Here is an 8,122-nt window from a genome sequence, read left to right as displayed (position 1 = left end):
TTGGATTTAAAAAATAAATAAAAAAATCTACCCATTTTTTTAAACAAACCAAACCCGCCCACTAGAAACAAATTGCGTCGTGGGAAAAAAAAAAAAGGTCTACTAAAAAAATAGGTAGACTTATCTTTTTAAAGCCATGTGACATTTTTTAATTAAAAGACAAGTTCTTAAAAAAAAATTGTGAGCAAAACGGGTACAATTGCACTATTTCTATAGTGGCAAGGGTATATATGTACTTCTTTTTTAACGAGGGATATATCTGCTAGTTGAGGTGTATATTTGCACCTGTTCTCAGAATTAAAAATCAAAGTCCAGCCCATTTGAAGGGAAAAAATCAAAGTCCAGCCCATTTGAAGGGCAGAAATCAAAGTCCAGCCCATTTGAAGGGCAAACCGTGCAATTAGGGATCTTTGCCCATTTGAGGGGTAAATCAAAGTCCAGTCCATCTGAAGGGCAATTAAAAGACAAGAAACCAAGCTGGAAACAATATTTAACGAAGTCAACAGAACCAAATAAAGAAGTTGGAAACCTTAACCCAAAGCAGTAAAACAAAAGCTTAACCCAGCTCAAAAAAACAATTTGAAGGGTAAAAATCAAAGTCTAGCCCATTTGAAGGCTAAAAATCAAAATCCAGCCCATTTGAAGGGCAAACCGTGCAATAAAATGAAAAAAATGTTAAACATCTGCCCACTTGAAGGGTAACTTTGACCCATACCCGTAAAAAAGGGGATCTAAGAATTTTCTTTGTTTAGAAGGGAAAAGCACAGACAAAGTACGTTCTCCCTTCTCTCTTCTCTCTTCTCTTTGTTTGTTTCAATTCTCCCCACAATTTTCTTTGTTTAGAGATATGCTTGTAGCTCCGAGCTGGTGAGTTGTTTTAGATATTTGGCTACAGCTTCAAAAATATCGTAGAAATAATAGTCTCATTTTTTTGTTTGGTTCTGAAATAATAGTCTTCATGGAATAAGTCTAAATTTTACTGAAAATGACTAGGTGACCTTCCTGGTATTGAGTCCTCCAAAGCTACAGTAGTAAATGTTCTTTGCTTTCTGCTATATATAACTCAATATTATTGAATAGAGGAACTCAGCAAAAAAATCTTGATTTCTTCTCTACCAACTTAATTTTTATAATTTTAGTGCAGAAATGGGTTATCAAAAACTTGCATTGTTTCTGCTATATATAGCCTTTCTCTGTCAACTTGTTTCCTCTTCATCTTTACCTCATTTATGCCCTAATGATCAAGCCCTTGCCCTTCTTCAATTCAAGCACATGTTTACTATAAATGCTTCTGCTAATTCTGATTGTGGTACTTCTTATCAGTCAAAAGTACTTTCATGGAACAAGAGCACAGATTGTTGTTCATGGGGTGGAGTTCACTGTGAGGAGACAACTGGACAAGTGATTGAGCTTGATCTCAGTTGCAGCGGACTTCAAGGCAAGTTTGATTCTAACAGTAGCCTCTTCCAACTCGCCAATCTTAAAATGCTTGATTTGTCTTTTAATAATTTTTCTGGGTCGCTCATTTCACCTAAATTGGGTGAGTTTTCTAGTTTGACACATCTTAATTTGTCTAATTCAGATTTTTCTGGTCAAATCCCTTCTGAAATCTCTCATCTTTCAAAATTATACGTTCTTCGTATAGAGAGTAATGACCCATGTGGGCTTAGATTAGGACCTCAGAATTTTGAACTGCTCCTTAAGAACTTGACCCAATTAAGAAAGCGTGACCTTAAGTTTGTGAACTTCTCTTCCGCCATTCCTCTAAATATCTCTTCTTATTTAACAATTCTATGGCTTTATAGCACACAGTTATTTGGTATATTGCCCGAAAGATTTTTCCACCTTTCTAGCTTGAACTCTCTTGTTTTATCATACAATCTCCAGCTCACTGTTGGGTTTCCCACAACCAAATGAAATAGCAGTGCATCTCTCATGGAGTTAGGTCTTAGTGGTGTGAATTTTACTGGTGAGATACCTGAATCATTTAGCTATCTTACTTCTCTACAAAGAATGTACATGGGTTCTACCAATCTCACAGGGCCTATTCCTAAACCTATATGGAATCTCACCAGCATAGAGGAGTTATATCTTAGGGAAAACTACTTGAATGGCCAAATTGAGTGCTTATCAAAGCTGGTCCAACTAGAGCGGCTAGATCTTTCATCCAATTCCCTAACTGGTCTAGTACCTTCTTATATATTCTCCCTGTCATCTCTACAGTGGTTAGATTTGAGAAATAACAGTTTCACTGGCAAAATTCAGGATTTCAAGTCCAAAACATTGAGCACAGTTGTTTTAAAACAAAATCTGCTGCAAGGTCCCATTCCAAAGTCACTCCTAAACCAGCAGAGCCTAAATTCTCTTATCCTTTTCTCTTATCCTTTCTCAAAATAATCTCAGTGGAAAAATTGATTCAACTATTTGCAATCCGAAAACATTGAGACTACTAGATTTGGGAATTAATAATTTGGAGGGATCAATCCCGCAATGTTTGGGTGAGATGAGTGAACTTTGGGTTTTGGATATAAGCAACAATAGTCTTAGTGGAACAATTAATACAACTTTTAGATTTGGAAACAGTCTCACAGTTATTAACTTGACCGGGAATAAGCTAGAGGGAAAAGTCCTACGGTCTTTGATCAATTGCACAGATTTGCTACTTCTTAATTTAGCTAACAATCAGTTGAATGACACATTTCCAAGATGGTTGGGAACCATACCGAGTTTGACGTTTTTAAAGTTGACTTCTAATAAGTTGCACGGGCCCATTAAAACTTCAAGGACTGGAAATTTGTTTACACAACTTCTAATTATGGATCTCTCATCCAATGGATTTAGTGGGAATTTACCAGTAAATCTTTTTCAGAATCTCCATGCCATGAAAGTAATTGACGAGAACATGAATTATTTTCGAAATGCTGATTATGATGATTCTTTATCACCACCCAATAGGTTCTTGGCTTCTATCAACCCTAGTGAACATTCTTTCACTGGATTTACCTTGATTATTGGTGTTGGATCTTTAATCTCTCTTCAATTTGTGTTGGTATGGTGTATAGAATATTCTAGAAGCTTGAAGAGGTGTGGAGAAAGTGAGAGAAAATGAAAAATAAGAACTTGGGACTTATATTTATAGTTGCAAAAATCTGACCCATAATGATTTTATATGGACACTTATTCGGTCCGTATAAGTGACCGTATAAGTCCATCAAAGACCAGTCCATTATGTGACTGTTATACTGACCACTATACGGACCGTATAAAGTTATACGGACCGTATAGTTGGTCGTATAACTCACCCTTTTCCCGAAAATGCTCTCGTCGATTTGTTTGATCTCCGATCTTTATGGAACCTTCTTAACACTTCATTAACAATTCAAGGAAACTTATAACTTTTCCTCAAGACCTTATAAATAATCGTTAGCTCGATAATTACAGAACCTTTCCCAACACAACTTATACTTCACTTTCCTCTGACGAACTTAGTCTCACCAATTCATATAACTCCAAATTCTTATCACATACACTTTAAGGCTACCAAGTATCCTTCTTATGTTCATAAGAGCTCCATGCTCACCTTATGCTTGCTCTAGCCTACTCACAGTACGACAACCTAAATTTTCGAGGTGTAACAAATATGTTGTGGTAATAAGGCAAAAGTATGATTAATCAGGAAGGGCATGTGTGGGGAACATAGTTCGATGAAGAAACTATATAAGGTGCAAATATAACCCCCAACTTTGCGATTTAGAGCAGATATCATATGCCTTCCGTTAAAAAAATGGTGTGTATATACTTTTGTCGTTACAAAATGGTACAAATATATACCTCTGCACTTACACAAAAAGTGTAAATATACCCTTTTCGCTAACGGGATTTAAAAAAAAATCATTTAGCTTATTTTTTTAATTAAAAAATGCCATGTGGCTTTTAAAAATAAGTCTACCCATTTTTCTAAACGAACCAGACCCGACTCACCACGAAAAAAATTATCATGTGGCTTTCGAAAAAAATGTCTACTCAAAAAAAATAAAAATAGGTAGACTTTTTTTTATAAAGTCACGTGATATTTTTTATTAAAAATTAAACTAGATAATTTTTTTTAAAAATTCATCAGCAAAAAAAGTATATTTACATCATTTTTATAACGGGTTGCACCTTCTCCCTTTAGTTTTTTCTCTTTTACTCTTGCCTTAACTTATTCACACCCCCACCCCCCACACCCCATTAATCTCTCTTTATATTTACAGTAAGGAGAGAAATGGAATCTAAGGATTAATTATATTTTGTTATAAAATAAAACTATGAAGTAAATACACAGAAGAAATATGTAGAGAGATATCATATTATATTATTTCTGCTCTTTCAACATTGCATCTGTGCATCCTATTTATAGGAGCAACAGGACATGGGATATTTTGAGATATTTATAACTTAATGGATATCCACTATTTGGGATATTTATAACACTCCTCCTTGGATGTCCATTAATAGATGATGTACCTCGTTAAAACCTTATTAAAAAAAAACCCTGTGGGAAAAAGTCCTAATGAAGGAAAAAGAGTGCACATATCTAGAAATACGCTTTGAGAGCTGCCTCATTAAAAACCTTACCAAGAAAACCCAATGGGACAAAACTTGGTTAAGGAAAAAAGAGTACAACACGTATTTCACTCCCCCTGACGAAGACCAAGATTCAGATGTAGGAGTCTTCGCATTCCAATCTTGAATATCATCTTCTCAAGAGTTGAAGTTGGCAAAGATTTAGTGAACAAATCTGCAGGATTGTCACTTGAACGGATTTGTTGCACATCAATATCACCATTTTTCTGGAGATCATGTGTGAAAAATAACTTTGGTGAAATGTGCTTTGTTCTATCTCCTTTTATGAAACCTCCTTTTAATTGAGCTATGCATGCAGCATTATCTTCATATAATACTGTGGGCATTTTTGTATCACACTTCAAGCCACATCTTTCTCTGATGAAATGTATCACTGATCTCAACCACACACATTCTCTACTTGCTTCATCAATAGCGATTATCTCAGCATGATTTGAAGAAGTAGCAACAATGGACTGCTTGGTCGATCGCCATGATATAGCAGTACCTCCGCATGTAAACAGATAGCTCGTTTGAGATCGAGCTTTATGTGGATCAGATAAATAACCTGCATCTGCATAACCAACAAGATCTGTACTACCTTTGTTAGTATAAAACAGACCCATATCGCTAGTTCCCTTAAGATATCGCAATATATGCTTAATCCCGTTCCAATGCCTCCGTGTAGGAGAAGAGCTATATCTTGCTAGCAAATTAACAGAAAATGCTATGTCAGGTCTTGTAGCATTAGCAAGATACATAAGTGCACCTATTGCACTAAGATATGGTACTTCAGGACCAAGTAGCTCTTCGTTTTCTTCCTGAGGTCGGAACGGATCTTTGCTCACTTCAAGTGAGTGAACAACCATAGGAGTACTTAAAAGATGTGAATTGTCCATGTAAAACCGATTTAAAACTTTCTCAGTATAGGCAGATTGATGGATAAAGATCCCTTTTGCGAAATGTTCAATTTGCAGACCAAGACAGAGTTTTGTCTTTCCGAGATCTTTCATCTCAAATTCTTTCTTCAAATATTCAATCGCCTTTTGGAGCTCTTCTGGAGTTCCAATGAGGTTTATGTCATCAACATAAACAGCAAGTATAATGAACCCTGATTTTGTTTTCTTAATAAAAACACATGGACAAATGGCATCATTTATATATCCTTCATTTATCAAGTACTTACTTAGGCGATTATACCACATACGCCCTGATTGTTTTAAACCATATAATGATCTTTGTAATCTGATTGAATACATTTCCCGAAACTTTAAACCAAATGCTTCAGGCATTTTATATCCTTCAGGAATTTTCATATAAATTTCATCAAGTAAGCCACATAGGCTGTGACAGCATCCATCAGTATAAATAATGTGACATTTTCTGATGTTTGGACTCTGGTCCAATAAACATTACGTTTACCAAGATGCATCATTTTACTTGGTAATTATTTCTACATCAACATGTTTTAAGAGACGTAGTACTTAGATCCTCACAATCTTATACAATATTGCGCGCCATATTGTATCAAAGATATCGTCGACAAGATATCATTTTGTATCGGTTAGCAATTCGACATAACTTACTGAGATCTCATCACTTCATCATTTTCAGGTACCTGAACCTCTCATAAGGTTTATGAAGTGTTATGTCGTAGCTCTTCAAGAGCACACTGCCTCCTTATTATGATCATTTGCTCCTTTCTTTTTCAAATATTATTATATTTGGAACTGATTCGTCTACCGTGCTTCATGCATCTGTAGAATTGTCCTTCCGGGACATTAGGAGCATTTTGCAGATGAAATATGAAATAGTTGGGTCAGCAAATGATTCCAGCATTTGACTTGAATTATCTGAGGATCATACTGATGATAATTCACAACATATTTCTTAGCTGCTTATTCTCTCCCCCTTATTTTAGTGACATATGTCCCCATTTTCTTTGGGAAAATCCATCTGTGTGCATCATGGTATATCAATTAATCATGTACCGCACATCAAATGCTAAAAGATGGAAATATCTAGTTCCTGACCCTGAACCAAATATGAGGGGAGAATATATCAAAATTTATTGATCTGAAGCATACAAGTGCTATTGTATGCAATATATCATATCTCAGACCAACATCTGAAACTTTGTTCTCATAAGCAATGGTTTAGCTGTATTATGGAGGCATCTAATGCCAAACCAACTTAGATATAAACCAGCATTATCAAGATGATTGTCTTGATTACATATTCTGAAAATTGTGCTTCCAACTCAATCATTTTGAGCGAGCAACTTCGTAAATGTCAAACTGCCAGTTGACAATAAACATACATGTGACTGTCTCATAGATGCATCTATTTAAGACATCACATTACAGGTGAAGGGGCCCACATTCACCTTATATATTTTTTTCAGAATTTTGGGGATTCAGTCCCAACATTAGCTGGTTTAATCAACTTATTATGAGAACAAGCAACACAAACAAATTCTTGAAGAATCTTCTAGTTCTTCAATATGTTTTTAATACTCAATTAGCACATCAGATTTAAATCAGGACGATCAAAATGGTCTTGTCAACTGATAAAATTATCTGTACCCGTAAACTTCAAGTTTACCATGACGAGTGCTATTTCTTTTAATAAACTTCTGGTTTACTATTGCATGAAATTATATATCAATAAACTTCTGGTTTATCGTGGTATGTGATCTCATCATGCTCGGGTAAAATTTCACATGTGTATTTCTTACCCGTAGTAACTTGAAGATATTTACTATTCCGATCATTTGTAGTCTCAATATGATAACCATTTTTATTGTTAGTAAACTTCAGGTCTACTATAGTGTTCCGATCGTACCAATTACGATCTACGATGAATGGTATTATCATATATAACATCTTCAAGAGACTTCAATTTATTTATCATGATCAGATATTATTTGGACACTGCTAGTGTCATGATACTTGGAAATAAATAATTAGCTCTTCTGGAGCTTTTGATCATTAATTTCTATTACCAAATATTTCTCAAATACTTTTGGTACCATGAAAGTAAATTTCGACACTACTGGTGTCACGAAATAAATATTGAATTCTAAACTTCAATATTTTAAACATCTCCTTCAGGGAGATTCATCATTAACATCTGAACATTTTGTATCAAAGAGGCAACCACATAGTTATTAATTCCTTCAGGGGAAAATACATTAATTGTTATTTCCTTCGAGGAAATCAATAACAACTAACCATAATGTATTAATGTGGTTATAGCAGAACCATTCTACTCCGCTCCCTTTTCCTTAAAATGATACTTTAATATGTTTCAACCATCAAAACAAAGATAGAAAAATACTTGGAACATGTTACCTGAACTGTTTAGACTAAATAAGTACTGCAAGTCCTTTACTTTATCTCCAGTGAGGCAACGACTTGTACTCAGTGTAATTCCAAGAATTGCACCTTCGAGACTTTCAAAGTATTTGCTCAAGATGGCTAAGGCTCGTGCTGATAACGTGTTATAAAATAAAACT

General features: G+C 35.0%; 1 pseudogene; it reads left to right on the top strand.

The window, feature by feature from the left end:
* Window positions 1-1,062: 1,062 nt before the first annotated feature.
* On the top strand, window positions 1,063-3,137 carry LOC132629241 (receptor-like protein 9DC3; annotated as a pseudogene).
* Window positions 3,138-8,122: the final 4,985 nt, after the last annotated feature.

The sequence above is a fragment of the Lycium barbarum genome, chromosome 2 (assembly GCF_019175385.1).
Source record: "Lycium barbarum isolate Lr01 chromosome 2, ASM1917538v2, whole genome shotgun sequence".
In the NCBI taxonomy this organism is placed as follows: Eukaryota; Viridiplantae; Streptophyta; class Magnoliopsida; order Solanales; family Solanaceae; genus Lycium; species Lycium barbarum.
This window is presented reverse-complemented; position numbering and strand designations above follow the sequence as displayed.